Raw genomic sequence first — 17,195 nt, 5'->3', positions numbered from 1 at the left:
TTTGGCGCCCGCGGGTTAAAGGTTCATTGAGAGGCGGGCGGGTGTGGCTTAACTTCTAAATTCCCATTTTATGCCAAGTGCGCTGGAGTCCAGGAAGTGCCACCCATCGAGGACGTCGACTTTTGGGGAAGGTGTAGCCTTTCCCCTTCTCTGCCTGGGGCTAGGAAGCGTCTTCCACGCGCGGGGCCAACGGACCGTTTGCTCTCACGTTTTCTTCCTTTGATGCTCTAGCTTATGACTTACCTTGTCTTTCTCCTACCCACATCCTTCCTCCCCGGAGACAACCGGGCAGAAAAAAAGACTTAAATTGCATCCCCTGAAAGTGGGCTGGGAACTAGCAGCCGGTCAGGTGATTTTCTTACCTTTCTCTTACTCTCTATTTTTCTTTTAAACTACTAGATTTTAAGTCTTCTTTGGGAACGGTTAAATCTGCTTTCCTCTCGCGTCCCTACTTGCAATTGGTCCCCGCACCCTGCTGAACGTGGGGCTTTCTGACCCTCCCTTAAGTCGCTTTTAAGGCCCTTTTTGGAAGTAGCGGAGAGGAGACCGCTTTGTGGCAGCTGTCAGGTCGACGATCTGAGTCACGGGCTGACAATCTTGTTGCAGACATTGCAATGGGTTCGTCTTCCGCCCGCCCAACTTGACTTCCTCGTTGGCTCTGGTTAGTCAAGGCAGGAAAGGAGGAAGGAGTGACGGGGCAAGACGAAGCTTGTAAGTTCGAGCCTGTAGCTCACCCCATTATTAAATCAGAGCAGATTCATTCTCTGTCTCTCTTTTAGCTTTTACTTTTTTTTTTGATTAAAAAGGCGGTGAAATAGGCCTGCTGAATCAGATTTTCTTCCCATCTGGTAGGGTTCTGCATACATAGCTATATCGTGGCAAAGCCATAATAGAAATGAGAAAATGACTTTTAAAAAATAGAGAAAACCGGGAAGAACATTGCAGCTGATTTTCTTGCTTGTATGCTGCTAAAAAAAAATAGTTATTTAGAATAAAACATAGGTATCTATTTTGAGATACTAACTTACCCCTATCTGACATTGCTCATGATGCATTGTGTGACTGGAACAGTTTTTTTTTTTTTTAAGTATTGAGTTTGTGGGTATATTTGGCACTTCACCATTGTTGCTGCAGCTTTTAAAGTTGCAGTTGTGGTGTGGATGCTTAAAAGTATTGAGAAAGCAATCCTTCAAATTGCACAGAAACCCTTTAGGATCCTAGGATTCATGGGAGTTGCACATTGGTTATCTTTCCTATATAGAGTAACAGTATGGTAATTTCATATCTTCCAGTAGAAGAGTTTATATGCTATTTAACAAAATGGATTGGTTGAACTTTGCATTTTATTTTGCTTGTATTTTCTTTCAGTATGTAATTTAAGGCTTGTCTCCTGTCTTTTACACACTTTAGTAGCATTGTTTAAAATGAAGACTTTCACTCTGTTTAAAAAGTTGTTGAATGTAGTTCATTTCTGCAAGGATAACTGTATTTAGCAACATGTAATCTAACTTGCTGGCACATTTGAGAAAAATAGCATTCCAGTTGTGTTTATCTGGAATAGTGACTTCCATATGTATAATTTAATACCTGGACTGGTTTATATATAAGCATGTTTATGTTGCAGTATAATTCAGGATTTATGGAATAACTTGTGCAAATGGCAAAACATATTTTTCTGATAAATTTTTTTGAGTATTTTTGCTAATACTGCTCTTTATATAAGTGAAAAATTGGGGTGTAAAATAAGCAAGTTCCCTTTTTGAGAAAGGCTAGTGAATGAGCATTCTTAGATTAACATATGCCTGCAAATATTGTTTCTCCTCTCAAGGATAGGTGTGTTACAATTGACTCCAAATAACAACTGTATAAGGGGTTACTGCTTGCATAAAGATATGTTCTAACTTAGTCACCAGCTGAAAAATAGGTTTAGGTACTTTGCCATTCCAGTGAAAGCTGCAGAGCTTTGCACAGGCTCCTACTATCTGGCTCATGCAGTTGCTGTGTGCGTGGAGACTAAATTTGTCTAATACATAAAGTTGCTACCTGGAAATTTGGTGCTATACAGTACTTATATATTCAACTGAAATAAAATTTTAAAATCAATTCATTTATTTGTTAAATGGCTTAAAAGTCCAATATATAATATAATTATCATTTTATGAGGTCAAATATAATTTTGTATATTTGAAGTTAACATGAGCTTGCTTGTCATTAAAGTTTGGGAAATGTAAACTAAATGTTTGTTTATGTAGTTTTGGAAACAACTATTTAGCAGATGGGCTTATATTAATACCAGCATAGCTACAATAAGTCTCATTGTTAGTGTAACTTTGTTTTGATGGTAGTAAAGAGATTGATATCTATGTTTTGTTATTGCACTCTTCTGAAAATTTTATTCTTTTTTTTTTTTAAATCTAATATACCCTGGAATGTTCTTGTGTTCTTCCTTCAAGTCCTAACCAGGTCCAATCCTGCTTTGCTTTTTCAAAACCAGGCAAGCAAGCTTGGCTAGGTGCTGCCACCTACTGTGATGAAGGCAACAAAAATATTTATTTTAGGGCCCCTCTTTTATGTTTGATAGAGCAATATTATATTTTTGATTACTTTGACAATAGTTAATTCTCTAGCAAAGTGTAGATAATAGTTACAACAGCTAAAAGCAACTAGGCAGTATTACTATATGTACAAAGAATTGCTATGTGTCAATCCATTTTCTCAATATCTGAGTGAGAAATTTGACCTTGGCTTTCATAATATTTTAATACAGAACCATAACTGTTACCCCAATCCTCTCTCTCCAAAACGTGTGTGAATTTGCCTTGATTTAAACAATTTATATTAAAGGAATAACCCTAGTGATCACTGGTATATTATGCTACTTGCACAGCATTGCACTTCATAACTTAAAGATGAAATTGTTATTCTGTTTGGTGATTAATAATGTAAAAAATGCCTATTTGGAAATTACTTGCATAATCCCAAATTACTTTTTTTAAAAGCAGATCTATAAATCCAGAAATTAATTTGATACTAAAACCTATGGTTGCCAGTAAATGTATTACTAATTTGAGAGCAAGAAAAAAACCCAATCATATAAAATCTGTTTTTTCCTCACGTTTTTAACATAGATTTTTTGAACAATGCAGATCTCATGCTAAGTGTTGATAGTTGTGGAATATTTGAATAGCATTTGATAATTTTTCACATTTTGCCATTAATTACAAGACAGTAAATTAACTTACAGAATTATAGCATAAATATAGTTCTGTTACATACTTATACAATTACAGTTGTTCCCCCAGGTGTAAAACTTTGTCATTTTTTTTGTAGGAGAAAGAAATTACTTTAATTTTGGACATGATTCCCTAGCCTACAGAGTTGGTATTTAAAAGATTCCAACTGTTGGTCTTATGTGTTCTGTAGTTCTGTCTTAAGTGTGCTTGAAGTACTTTTTGAAAATATGCTGATTTTTGCCTCTGCTAGATACACTATTTCATTTTCTTAATCCAGTGGCTTTTTTTTAACTACAGAAAACACTTGAGTGTTTTTTTGTGTCACTCTCAGAACTTGCCAAGATACTGAATGAGTATAGCTTGCAGATTTATGTGGTATTATCTTAAATTCTGGAAAGAAATGAGTCAGTGTTGCCCTAATTCAGGAAACAAAAATGCACATGGGAAATTCATTGCAGCAGATCTTTATGAGGTGCCATATTGGAGAAAGATTGCTTCAAAGGTACACGAGAGAGTTTCTGCTCCCCTTTTTTCCACTCTGGGTAGATGCTGGACTGATGCTCCGGGTAGCTTTGTTTTAAGCCATTGTAAATCTATGCTTACTTTACAGATATAGTAATCTTTGTGATTTCAAAAACATCTTTGTCTGGAAAATGATACTGAATGGGAGTGTTTTGGCCTCTTGTTGAAGTGCTAGAACTACTTGCCTTAAAATGCACGTGACTTGATTTGCTTTGTGTTCTCAGAGGAAACCAGTATTCAGTGGGAAAAAAGTAGGCAGAAACTAAGGATAACATATTCTTCCTTTTTAATCTAGGGTACATACTTAACTTTCTGTAACAGCACTCAAGTTGTTTTCTTGTGGAAAGTGTGCTCTTAACAAACTAGCCTAGAATTCAGAAGAACTTTATTTTCAACAGTCTCCATAAATGTCAGAAGTCAATTGATATTATCAACATATGATATGTTTTCTAGTAGAACTTAGATTTAATAACTCTATGTGGAAAGCATTTTCTTTCCTTTTCTTATTTAACTGTGTGCCTGGCATAGAATATATAATATATGAGAATTTTTTTTTCTCACCTGTACACCTAGTGCAGGGGTAGGCAACCTTGGCTCTTTTATGACTCTTGGACTTCAACTCCCAGAATTCCTGAGCCAGCATGGCTGGCTCAGAATTCTGGGAGTTGAAGTCCACGAGTCATAAAAGAGCCAAGGTTGCCTACCCCTGACCTAGTGTGTTCACATTTTGGGTTGAAGGGAGTTACACATTTTTGAGTGGTCAGAAAGGCTAAAAAGTGGAAGGGCTTCCCCAGTACCTGGGGAGGGCTGGAAGGAAAGAAATTATTTGAGACATGGTAGATGGAAGGTGAGGTGTGTGCCTGGGCAGGAGCACCTCTTCAGAATCAGGAAGAGTGTGGTGCTAGACTTACCATTTTGGATAGTCTCTGATAAAATTGGCACACTGGTTTGACTGCTTCTGTCACTATCAATATCATTTATGATGTGCTGCTGTGTGGGTGCTGATCTGTGGTGTTATAACTGATATATAATTCCATTTATTTCTTACTTGGGAAATCTAGAGCAAGAATGGTCAATGTATGCAGCTGAAAAACAATCTTATAACTAGACCTCCCTAGACAATTCTGGTTTCTCTGAGATGGAATTTACCAGCAGTAACCCATTAAAGAAGCAATGATGTAATAATGTATTGTCTGAGTTTATATCCCTGTAAGGCCAAAAGGTTAAGGTTAGGCTAGCTTATGGGCTTTGCAAACCCAGCCATTGATTAGTTAATGGTGGAATATGCTGTGCAAAACTAGACAATTGGTTAAATCAGAATACCCTGACTCAGCTAACTATATATTTAGATATTATTTAAACATAGCCTTTGTAAAGCTTTAGTATTTGGTTAAAAAAAGTAGTACAGTTTTTCTGTAGACTGGATGCCTGCTTTCCAAATTGGAACATTGTTTTGGAGGGGGCTGTTATGAAATAATGCATATTATATTTACATTGTAACATAGTTTTGTTGATGAATTAAAAAGTACCTATGAAGTATGTGTTCTTGGCAAGGCTGGGCAAGAGGATTCAAATGGTTCCAAATTCTTTTAATTCAGAATTTTGATTTTCTGTATTAAAGCAGCCTAAAATTTCTATTAATTGATTGCTACGACTATATGCAAAAAATATTTATTCAATTAACAGTGCAGATGGAATGTTCTGTTTTAGAGAAATTTCATTTAAAAAATGCAATTTTTTATAACATAGTTCCAGTTCAGATGCAAGTAGTGCTTACATTTGTTATTATATTCTTTTTTGATGCAAACAAAGTGGCATTCAATAGGAAACCCTAAGTTTAAACAAATGAGCTGTATTTAGCTGATTGGCCAACATTTTCTTGTTTGTCTTCTGTGTTAAAGTCCAAATTACAAAAGACAGTAGCAGTTCTCCATGCTTAGCATGGAGCAAGACAACGCAATGCTATTCTCAGAGTTCCAAGTGAATTTGGCAGATTAAAAAGGCAGAAAAAAGCGGGGGAAGGACTGTGGGGTTGAACCACAGTTCAATCAAGCCTGTGATTGAACCATCCTTTCTCCAGCAGGATGACTGTAGAGTCCAAATGGATGGGTTCTATGACGGCCTTCCTGCCTGGCAGACTGGGTAAAAACTTCGGCCACACCCCTTCCTTTGGGCGTGACCCCAGTTTTGACTCAGTCTCGAAGCCTGGTACAAGTGCGAGAGGCAGCTCTCAGAACCAAACAAATTTAAACTCAAAGAAAACAAAAAAAAAGGAATCCCCTCTTCTTCCCTTTGCAAGAGAAACTTCCTGGCAACGATTAGAACTGAGAGAGGCAGCCAGGATCGGCGGACTCGTGAGTGGGGCTAGCTGGGGAGGCTCGGAACGGGCCGGATCGCTCGCCCTTTTCTTCCGGCCCGCCGAGCAGCTGTTTGGCGCGGGGGATCTCACCGGGTTGCGCGTAGCCCTCCGGGCCCTCCCAACAGCTGAGCAGCCTGGCCGAGGGAGCTGAGCGCCGCTCGGCGCGAAACAGCTGAGCCGCGCGGGAAGCGGCAAACCAGGTCGCCGCTCGGCTGCGATCAGCTGAGCGGCGCGATAGACAACGCGGCAAGAGCAAAGCCGGCGCTGAATTTCCTTCTATCCAGAGGAAAGGCGCAGCCCCCTCATGACTAGAGGAGTCTTCCTGATTGCAAAAATCAGGATCCGCCATTGTTTTTGAACCTCGTGGATTCCCGGGCTTCCATTGGGAGGCGTGGCTTCTTCCCCATTCGCCATTTTGGAAATTGATCTTCCCGCCGTTTCCCCTTGGGGGCGGGGCCATCACCCGGACTCCATTTTCCGACAAACAAAAGGTTTTTTTTTCCCTTGCAAGGATCTGAGGTTACCCAAGGAAATTGAGACAGAGGAAAGAAGAGGGAAAGCAAAAAGAACCGTTTCCTATCGTGGTCTGTTGCCACAGCCACAGACTGGGGGAGAGAGAGAGAGATATAAACTGCACCTTGTCTGGACTAGGTGAGGAGGTGAGGAGGAATATTTTTCCCTAACTGTTCCTATAGTGGCCTTTAGTCACTGCCTGGCAGGATCTTCTGTCCAAAGAATCCTGTCTGTCCGGCCATTGTTTGTATAGGCAGAGGAGGGCACAGTCCCAAGCATCTGCCTCTGATCTGCGTACCTCATTCCCCCATCCCAGGCATTTCCTACTCGGGGTGTCTGGCACAATGGCAGACAATGTCTCGTATTCAGTCACACAGGTCCCTCATTTGTCCCCCCCACAGCAGCAGCGAAAACGCAGATCCTCTGAATCAGAGGTGGGGGGGAAGAAGAAAGCTAAAACAAAGCACCTTACTCAGAAGGGACAGTCTAAAACGGCTGAGCGAGAGGCTTTGAGGAGACATTTGGCTTTAGAAAGACAAATTAGCAGGGCACAGAGAACCAATGCCAATGGGACAAATTTGGTTTCCCCTGTCCCAGTGGCGGCACCCAGCACAGAACCTACTGCCGAGGAAGTGCTCAAGACTTGGTCTCCTCCTGGGGAAACTGAACAGTTAGATTCCTCCAATCCCTCCTCACCAGCTTCTTCTCCCTCACCCGACCACACTCCAGCGCCTCACCCCAGCGACAAAGCGCAGGAGAACATATGGTCGGCACAATTTCAGGCATTCATGCAGGATGCATTCTCCCAATTCATGGCTTCCAAAGGGCAAGTGGCCTTTCACACACCCCGTAAGGGACGAGCTAGGCCACCCCCTACCAACATCTCTGAATCTTCCTCTCAACTAGGAGAGGGTGACTCAGTAGATCTTGACATGTCAGACATGCCCCTATCGGAGGACGAGGAAACCGCACCTGAGCAGGAGACGAGCTCTGGCCTCTTTAACCCAGCGCTCCTAAAATCACTCCTGATAAAGGCAGTTTCCACAGTCAGCCTAACATCAGTACAGGATGAGAGGCCATCGACAAGCAAGGAGGCCAACCCTCTATTTGCCAAAAAGGTCCCACAGGACAAGTACATTCCATGTGCGGAGGTCTTCATGACCACGCTGGAGGAACAATGGTCCTCACTTGCAAGCCCGCCGGCACCTAACAGCGCGGAGAGGAAGCTTTTCAACCTATCTCCCTCCTTCTCTAACATGTTAGAGGTTCCCACTGTAGATAACCCCTTGATCTCATTATTCTCTACCTCCGCGATTCCAGGAGACATGGCGGAGGTCTTGAAACCTGAGGAGAAGAAATTTGAACACTCCTTCCGGCGTTCCCACATGGCTGCAGCCTGGGCGGCCAGAGCAGCCACCTCATCATCATTCTTCGCGAGGGCCTGCATCATGTGGCTGAGGGAACTGCAGGGCACGGTGCCTCCAGACCAGGTCAGAGTACACCAGACATTGGCCAAACTCCTCGCGGCCTCTCAGTTCATGTCTGACGCTTCACTGTACGCAACAAAGTATGCGGCAAGATCCATTGCGGCCACAGTGGCCTCGCGTAGGCTACTGTGGCTCAAAAACTGGAAGACAGACCTGAGGTCCAAATGGCGTCTCTCGACGTCCAAATACAGTGGAGAGGCCCTATTTGGTTCCATTCTGGATCCACATGTCAGCGAAGGCAGAGACAAGAAAAAAATCCTAGTACATCCATCAAAGAAGTTAGACAGGAGAGGCAGTCAGGACTTCCGGAGGCAGGGCTCCCGCCCAGGAAGCCCCTGGGAATGGAGGCAGCCCTTTCGATCAGGGCAATCCTGGGACTGGCCCAGAGGCTCACGATCCTTCTACCCGAGACAGGATCGAACCCAGGATCGCCAAAGCCCGGGAGCCAAGGGCCAGTTCCAGTCCAGACGCCCATATAGAGGAGCGGGAGGCAGATCCTTTAAGCGTACCAAGTGACGCCAAACAGGATACACCCATCGGGGGTCGGTTAGGAAATTTCACCGAGCTCTGGGAACAGACCACCACCGACGCCTGGGTCCTGGAAACGATCAGGCATGGCCTGACCTTAGACTTCTGTTCTCCCCCTCCAAACCGGTTCATCAGATGTCCCATCTCCAGAAGAGTACACAAGACAAGGCTGATAACTTCGGCCATAGCTCACCTCCTGTCAATTCAAGCCATAGAGAAGGTACCAAAGGAAGAGGAAGGAAGAGGATTTTATTCTATCCTCTTCGTTATCCCAAAGACATCAGGAGGGTGGAGAGCAATCTTGGACCTGAAGGGCCTGAACTATTTCATAAAGTACAGGAGGTTCAAGATGCACTCCCTAAAGTCCATACTAGCCAGCGTCAGGGAAGACGATCTACTATCCTCAATAGATCTCACAGAGGCGTACCTACACATCCCCACCACCCCAGCTACCGGAAATTCCTCAGATTTACCTACGCGGGGCGACATTACCAATACAGGGCATTACCCTTCGGACTGTCGTCAGCACCAAGGGTATTCACAAAGATCTTAGCTGTACTAGCGGCCCATCTCAGGTTGATCCCGGTTCGCGTCCAGTTTTATCTGGACGACATCTTGATCCAGTCCAGATCTCGGGAACAAGCAAGGGCAGATCTCAAGACCACAATCCGAACCCTACAGGGGCACGGATTCTCGGTCAATCTAAACAAGAGCCACCTCATTCCCTCAAGGAGACTGCAACACCTGGGCGCGGTGATAGACACGTCACAGTGCAGGGTATTCCTTTCCCAGGAGCGACTGATCAGCATATCCAAGCTAATCCACCAAATTCAAAGGATCAGGAGAGTGCCCTTGCTACAACTCTCGAAGCTCCTGGGGAAGATGATATCTTGCATGGGCATCATCCCATGGGCAAGGCTCCACTCGAGGGAGTTGCAGTGGTTCCTCCTACCCTACCAGAGGAGGAACCTCAGCACCTCCAACAGGAGTGTGCTGGTACCAGCACAGGTGATGAAATCACTAAAATGGTGGCTATCCCCCACGACACTCAAGGGGAGCATATTCAGGGAACCGAACAGGGTCACACTCACGACAGACGCGAGCCTGTTCGGATGGGGAGCCCACCTGGGAACACAGATAGCACAGGGCCAGTGGGGACAGAAGGACCTGTCACACAGCATCAACTGGCTAGAGCTCCGGGCCATACACCTGGCCCTCCGCCATTTCTCACACCTAGTAACGAGGAGGCACGTCCTCGTACTAACAGACAACGTAGCAGCCAAGGCACATGTAAACAAGGAGGGAGGAACGAGATCAGTGGAACTAATGAAAGAAGCATTGGCTCTGGCTCGGTGGGCAGAAGCCAATGTGAGTTCCATCAGAGCGGAACACATCTCAGGGGAGACAAACACCCAGGCAGACTCCCTGAGCAGAGCCAAGGTGGACCAGTCGGAATGGCGTCTGGACCCGGCTCTCTTCGAGGAGATCTCCCGGAGGTTCGGACAACCGCACCTAGATCTATTTGCCAACCACAAGAACACACAACTCCCCAGGTTCTTCTCCAGATTCCCGTCCCCGGGATCGGAGGGAACGGATGCTCTCAGGTGCCGGTGGCCGGCGCAACTCCTGTACGCCTTTCCACCGCTGCCACTAATACCGGCAACCATACGCAAGATGATCGTGGAGGGCGCAGAAATGGTCTGCATTGCCCCTCACTGCCCACGGCGCCCGTGGTTTGCCGACCTCGTGGACCTTTCGATATCACCTCCGTGGAGGATTCCCCCGGACAGGGTAAAACTCAGTCAGGGCAAGCTCGTACACCCAGACCCCCAGTGGCTACATCTAGCCGCTTGGCATTTGAGCGGCAAAGCTTAACTAAACAATCTTATTCTGCAGGGGTGATATCGATCATACAGGCATCACGAAGAGCGTCCACTAATAGGATTTACGACGCTACATGGAAGGGATTTTGTAGGTGGTGCGCTTCGCTTCACCTAGACCCGACCGCAGTATCTATCCCCAATATCCTAGATTACCTATTGGAGGGTCTTAATAAGGGCCTGTCAGTCAATACTATCCGCAGACAGATATCGGCCCTCTCAACTGTACTCTCCTGCGACAACTTAACTTCCCTAGCACAACATCCAGCGATTAATGCCTTTTTAAAAGGGGCATCTAACACAAAGCCCCCAGTCATACACAGGTACCCGTCCTGGAACCTGCCTAAGGTCCTTCTAGCCTTGACATCAGCACCCTTCGAACCTCTTGAAACATGCTCACTCCATCACCTATCACTGAAGGTAGCTTTCCTTGTGGCAATTACTTCAGCAAGGAGAATCTCAGAACTAGCAGCACTGTCAGTAAGGAAGGATCTGTGTACCTTTTTCAAAGACAGGGTCGTTCTTAGACCAGACCCGACCTTCATCCCGAAGGTAAATAGCATCTTTCACAGATCTCAGGAACTTACGCTTCCTGATTTCTGTCCAAGACCCAAACATAGGCTAGAACACAGATGGCACAAGCTAGACGTACGGAGAGCACTGTGTTTCTACGTGAAACGCACCTCGGCTTTCCGAAAGACTGAAGCATTATTTGTGTCCTTTCAACCATCAACTATGGGAAAGAAGGTATCTTCTTCCACCATAGGCAGGTGGATCAGAGCCTGCATAGCGCAGACCTACGTCTCACAGGATTTGCCAGCACCCACTCAGGTGACTGCCCACTCAACTCGGAGCGCAGCCACATCTGCGGCGTGGCTAACGCAAGCTCCGGTGGAAGAGATTTGCAGGGCCGCAACCTGGTCCTCACCTTCGGTTTTCATTCGACATACCGTTTAGACTCCCTAGCAGCAGCAGACGCGGCTTTTGGCAGAAGAGTTCTTCAACAGGTCGTATCTGCTCAGAGTTCGGTAGCCTAGACATTCCCTCCCAGGGGGACATGAGGGCTTTGGTATGTCCCATCCATTTGGACTCTACAGTCATCCTGCTGGAGAAGGGGCGTTGTCTTACCTGAACGCCTTTTCTCAGCAGGATGATGTAGAGTCCAAGCCCACCCAGAGGATAGGTCTAGGCAGGGATATAATAAAGATATAATAAAGAGCTGCAATGTTAATTCCAACAAAGTTTCTCGCCTAAGTCAAAACTGGGGTCACGCCCAAAGGAAGGGGTGTGGCCGAAGTTTTTACCCAGTCTGCCAGGCAGGAAGGCCGTCATAGAACCCATCCATTTGGACTCTACATCATCCTGCTGAGAAAAGGCGTTCAGGTAAGACAACGCCCCTTCTGTTTCTAAAATATCTCTCACCTTATGTTCCTAAATTGTTGGTTTGATTTGAGGATAGTCTTATTTGAGAACCCAGCTGGCAGATGGTAGATAAGTTTCTTTTTTAAACTGTTGAACTATAATGGATCATGACTAGTGTGGCCTTGAAATATGTTGCTTTGTGACTCATTAATAGTAGACACAACCAAGTGTAATTGCTAATGAGTCTGAAAGTGTCTCTTGATTTTCTGTTTGCAAAAGTCATTATATCAAATAGTTTTCTGTAGCCAACACCCAGTTGCATTTTCAAGACCTTGAACTTTGCCCATACTCTCCAGTCATTAAATTTTTTGACAGATGGGATTTGAAATTAGATTGTTTGAATAATAACATATTATAAAATTTTGTTTGACATGTAACTATGTTTCATACCATTTGTTCATATTTGAAGATATTTTGAAGTAGTAAAAAGTGTTAGATAAAGCAGGACATTTTGGCTAGTCTTTTATAATACAGGAATTGTGGCTGTTGAAAAGGAAAATATCTTGACTTTCTTTGCTGAGCTTCATAAAATATAAGTTCTTTTTCATATGATGTAGTCTTGAAGTTTAGTAGAATTTGATGTCATTGTATCATTTGTCTTTACTGTGCAAATTTTATGGACGGTAAATATAATTACATGAGACTCAGTGTGGAGCAATGCTTAGATGAAGAATGGGTGGTGATCATGGTGAAAGTTTTAGTTCTTTCTCTGTTGATACTGATACCTCCTAAGACTTTGAGCTAGACATTCTCTCTCAGTCCAGCCTATCCTCGTAAGCTTGTTTTATGAGGGGCTACTTGTATATATTGTTTTGAGTTCCTGTACAAAAAGCAAGATAGAAATCAAATAATCTGGACTCTAGAAGTCTCGAAATACAGGAGTGATGCTAAAGCCTGTTGATCTGCTGCTACATTCTACCCACTGAACTATCTTCTTAGAATTAATTTTCTTTTATATACAATCTACTGCAGTGGTGGCGAACCTATGGCACGGGTGCCAGAGGCGGCACTCAGAGCCCTCTCTATGGGCACGCGTGCCGTCGCCCCAGTCCTAGGCCTTCAGCTGGGTTTTATAAAACCTTTTCACTTTAGGCCTCCGCCGACGTGTGCAAAAAAAAAAAAAAGATTCAATCAGTCAATTTCAACTTCTCGCAGGGAAAAAAAAAGATCTTGCAAAGTTGGAATTGATTGATTGAACTTTTTAGTCCCACCCAGTCTGCCGTTACCACCGCAGCTACGCCCACCCAATGGGCCATACCCAGCCAATGGGCCACACCCACCCGGCACTTGACGCTGCATAAGTGGGTTTTGGGTTGCAGTTTGGGCACTCAGCTTCTACAAGGTTCGCCATCACTGATCTACTGTAACCATATATTGTAGTTGATGGTGGGGACCTCCTATGAAAGAGGCATCACTCCCTTTTTTTATCTCCAAAAATCTCCTGCCCATCTTACTTATGCCCTTGGATGAAAATAGATCTAAATAGAGATGGAGCTTGTACCATTGTATGTAATTTCCACCTGGAACCTAAGAAGCATGTTAAGAAATGCCACAGCTGTGTATACCTGTACTGTAACTGCTATGAATTATAATTTATAAAGAGCAGTTGTAGGAGAGATTTAAATTCAGAGATACTTATTTAGAGGTAACAGGTTTGATATTGATACAGATTACGGAGAGTGTGTGGGGATTAATAAGAAAATGGGCAGTCCAGTTTTCACATCTAAATGGAAATATAGTTGCTGCCTATGCAAAAGAATAGAATTAAGTTACTGGCTCTGATTGGTAGTGTGCTGTGTAGTCGTTGTTGGCAGTAGTTTAGATATTTGTGCTTAAAGTCTGTGAGGAAAGAAAATTTTTTTGCTTTATTTAATCCATCATAAACAATGCTTGTGTCTATCTTGAAGCCCCTGTTGCTTGGAAAACATGGAGTTCTAAGCCAAATCCTTTAAGCAACAGGGATGGGCTGTAGTTTATGAAACTGCTGTTCTAGTCTTGAAGTAAGAGAATGTGTTCTCCCTCTGGAATGTTTTCCTTGTGGTATGCTGTCTCTTCTCCAGTACAGGAGATGGATAATCCACAGATGGGTTTTCTCTGTCTGCCTGCTCTTGAGACCAAGTAGCCAAAACTTGACACGCCCCCACTTCCTGTGGAATCCATTCTTAACTTGGTCTCTGCTCGAGAAGACTCGTTTTGGCATGGCTCTCAGCTTATCAGGTTAGACAAAGAAATCTATTGATTGATTATCCCTTGATAATTGGCTTCCCCTTCTAAAAAAAATTGCCACCTATAGGAATTTAACCACAAAATTTTCTGGGGATCAGTCCTGATCTCAAACCTAAAATTAAAAAGGGGATTGGTGGGGAGGGAAACTTCCCCACAGATATCAGCCAGCCCCAGGGCTCCGGGGGGTGGAAAGGGGGGGAAGAAGACATCAGCAGAGACTACTTGCTGAACCTTTTCCCCAACCACTAATTTTTCCTTGGGATCATCCCTGATCTTATATTAAAATTGGAAAAGGGGGTGTGGGGGGGGAAACTCCCCACGGATCCCAGCCAGCCCCAGGGCTCTGGAGGTGGAAAAGGGGGGAAAAAGGCATCAGCAGAGACCACTTGCTGAGCTTTTCTCCCCAACCTTCCAAGGGATTTTTTCCTCAAATTGGGGGAAAAAATAACAATCTCCAGGTCCGGATTCAAACTTGAATTCGGATCATCGGAGATTCCCTAGCAGCCCAGGGCAACCGCGGGCGCCATTTTAGTTGCCGCTTTCAGGCAACAAAGGCAATCCCTGACTGGGATTCCCTTAAAACGTCACCAGCGCGCCAAATTTAAATCCCCGGGCACAAGCAGCTTCTGGGAGGCCGCGGAGCTTATTTTCAGAGGGAAACGAGCCGCGGCCACCCTCCTTTTTAAAAAGCCGAAGCACAGGAAGGGAGTAAGCCCCAACTAAGAAACGGGGGCTAGAGAACTCTCCTGGGATCTGCAAAGCCCGTTTTCAGAGAGAAACGAGCCGCGGCCGCCATCTCTTGCCAGAGGAAGGCAAACCGAGCTTAAGGAAGCTCCACATCATATCTGGAAGCACTGATAGAGGCGGAATAGGAGTGCACAGCGAGCGCTCCACCCCCGATACACACATATAATAATAGGACAAAATATAATAATAATAAAAATAAATAAATAAATTAAAAAAAATAATTAAAGCTAAAAATTAAGCGACTGCAAGGCCAACAGGCCTAAAGGCAGAACACACAATATTATCATCATCACCATTGTTGTTGTTGTTGTTATTATTATTATTATTATTTTATTATTATTATTATTGTTCTTATTATTAGTATAATAGTAATAATATTAATAAGAATAAATTCCGCTCTAGGTGACCGCCATTTGATACCTTGTTGTGTATTAAGTCAGGCCTACAGACCCTTTTGAGGTCGCCACTGATATTTTTTGCCTCCCTTTTCTTTTTTCTACTGGTGCACGTTGCCTGGTCACCTAAGGCCTCCGGGCGGAATCCAAAGAGTGGTTCCAAACGTGCCTTCGGTACCTCCCTCAGCTACCGTGACCTTAGCCCAGAGAGAATATTTTTCTTGTGGTCGGGTGATCAGGGGAACAGTCCTGTTACTTGTTCCAATTTCGTTCCCGCCAATACTTGCCTGCCTAAGCGTCTTCTCAGTTTTTCTGGGACTGCTCAAGCGGAATGGAGGGACCCTCGTTGCCTCAATCCATGAGCACGACCCCTCCATCTCCCAATTACGGCTGCAACACACCTTCTGACCAGAAGGCGGCAGGCAAGTGCAAAGCGAAGACAAAACACTCGCTCAAGAGGCCCTCCAAGTTGGCGGAAAAGCAAGCCAGCCGTAGGCACCAGGCCCTGGAGAAGGAGTTTTCCAGAGCGCAGAGGCAGGCCCAATTGGAATTGGTTCAAATGGCGGCCACCGAGATGGAGTTACCATTGGGTCCATCCACATCAATCCAGAGCGTGTGGTCCATTCCAGGAACACCGCAACCACTGGATTCGCCATCCACATCAGCCCAACAAACAACCACGGCGGCAGGCACAACCACTGAGTCCACCTCTCCCTGTGGTCACCACACCCAAAGGTAATGACATAGGGGACATCTGGGCAGATGGACGGCTAGAGGCCCTATTAACCAAAGTGGTGGACCGAGCCCTAGCACAGCGCTCCGCCCACCATGACCAGGGGCCCTCCACCTCAGCCATGCCACACTCGGAACTCCCCTCAGAGTCCTCAGGCATTCAGGAACCCGCTTCCCCGGCCCAGTCCTCCATGAGTGGTTATTCTTCACCACAAGAGGAGGATCAACCTGGGATCTCTTTGTCAGAGGATGAGGAGCTTCCCCCTGAGCCCCCCTCGGGGGGATTATTTAATCACAACCCCTTCCTCACGATACTACGCAAGGCCACAGCCATTGCGGACATGGGGACGGATCAGTTTTCTCAGCCGCAAGCGACACTAGCCACCACATCCAGACCCGTATTCGTAGAAAAGGTGACAACGCAGCACCATATACCTTGCCCCGCCATTTTCCTGAAAGGGATCAAGAAGCCATGGGACTTTCCCGCTTCCTTCCCATCAGTGAGTGGTACGGACAAAAAATTATACAGCACTGCCACAGACCTCAATGAGGCCTTAGAAATACCTAAAGTAGATGAAGCCTGGCCCCCCTTGGTCTCCCAGACAGCCATGGCTGGGGACCTAGTGGAGGCCCTTAAGGCAGATGACAAAAAGTGGAAACAAGCCTTTCGCAAAACCCACCAGACAGCGGCATGGGCCATCAAAGCAGCCACCTCGGCCTCCTTTTTTGTCCGGGCCACCCTCATTTGGTTGCAACAACTACAAACCATAGTTCCTATGGATGACATACGAACACACCAGGACCTGACTAAGATGGTAGCAGCCACAGAATACGCTGCAGACGCAACGCTCCAATCGGCCATTTTTTCATCCAGATCCATAGCATCCAACATAATTGCCAGGAGAATGCTATGGCTAAAACACTGGCAAGCTGACACCAAGGCTAAGTGGCGGCTAGCGACCGCCCCTTACTCAAGCAACGGTCTGTTTGGGGAGGCCTTGGACCCCTATCTTGTAGAGAACAAAGACAAGCGGAAGGTCATGGCACACTTGAACAAAAGGTCAGACAAACGTACCACACCTTACTCCTTAGGCAGTCCTTTCGCCAACTGACAACCACGCCTATCAGTCAGGCACCCAAGCCATTCACTC

The 17,195-nt window shown here is 45.1% G+C and overlaps 1 protein-coding gene across 6 annotated transcripts in view; it reads left to right on the top strand.

Moving 5' to 3' along the window:
• MYH9 (myosin heavy chain 9) overlaps positions 1-17,195 on the top strand; it is a 103,958-nt gene that overhangs the window by 342 nt on the left and 86,421 nt on the right. The window contains exon 1 of one of the 6 annotated variants that reach the window (XM_039353095.1): positions 87-344. The exons of 3 other annotated variants lie outside the window; for them this stretch is intronic. The gene's annotated coding sequence lies outside the window, so the exon portion shown is untranslated. Of the gene's footprint in view, positions 1-86; positions 350-390; positions 712-17,195 lie in introns of those variants that run through there. 2 more of the 6 variants (XM_039353090.1, XM_039353093.1) reach the window with 2 other exon arrangements.

The sequence above is a fragment of the Crotalus tigris genome, unplaced genomic scaffold, assembly GCF_016545835.1.
Source record: "Crotalus tigris isolate CLP2741 ecotype Arizona unplaced genomic scaffold, ASM1654583v1 scf7180000018491.14276545383:2951260, whole genome shotgun sequence".
Taxonomy (NCBI): Eukaryota; Metazoa; Chordata; class Lepidosauria; order Squamata; family Viperidae; genus Crotalus; species Crotalus tigris.
This window is presented reverse-complemented; position numbering and strand designations above follow the sequence as displayed.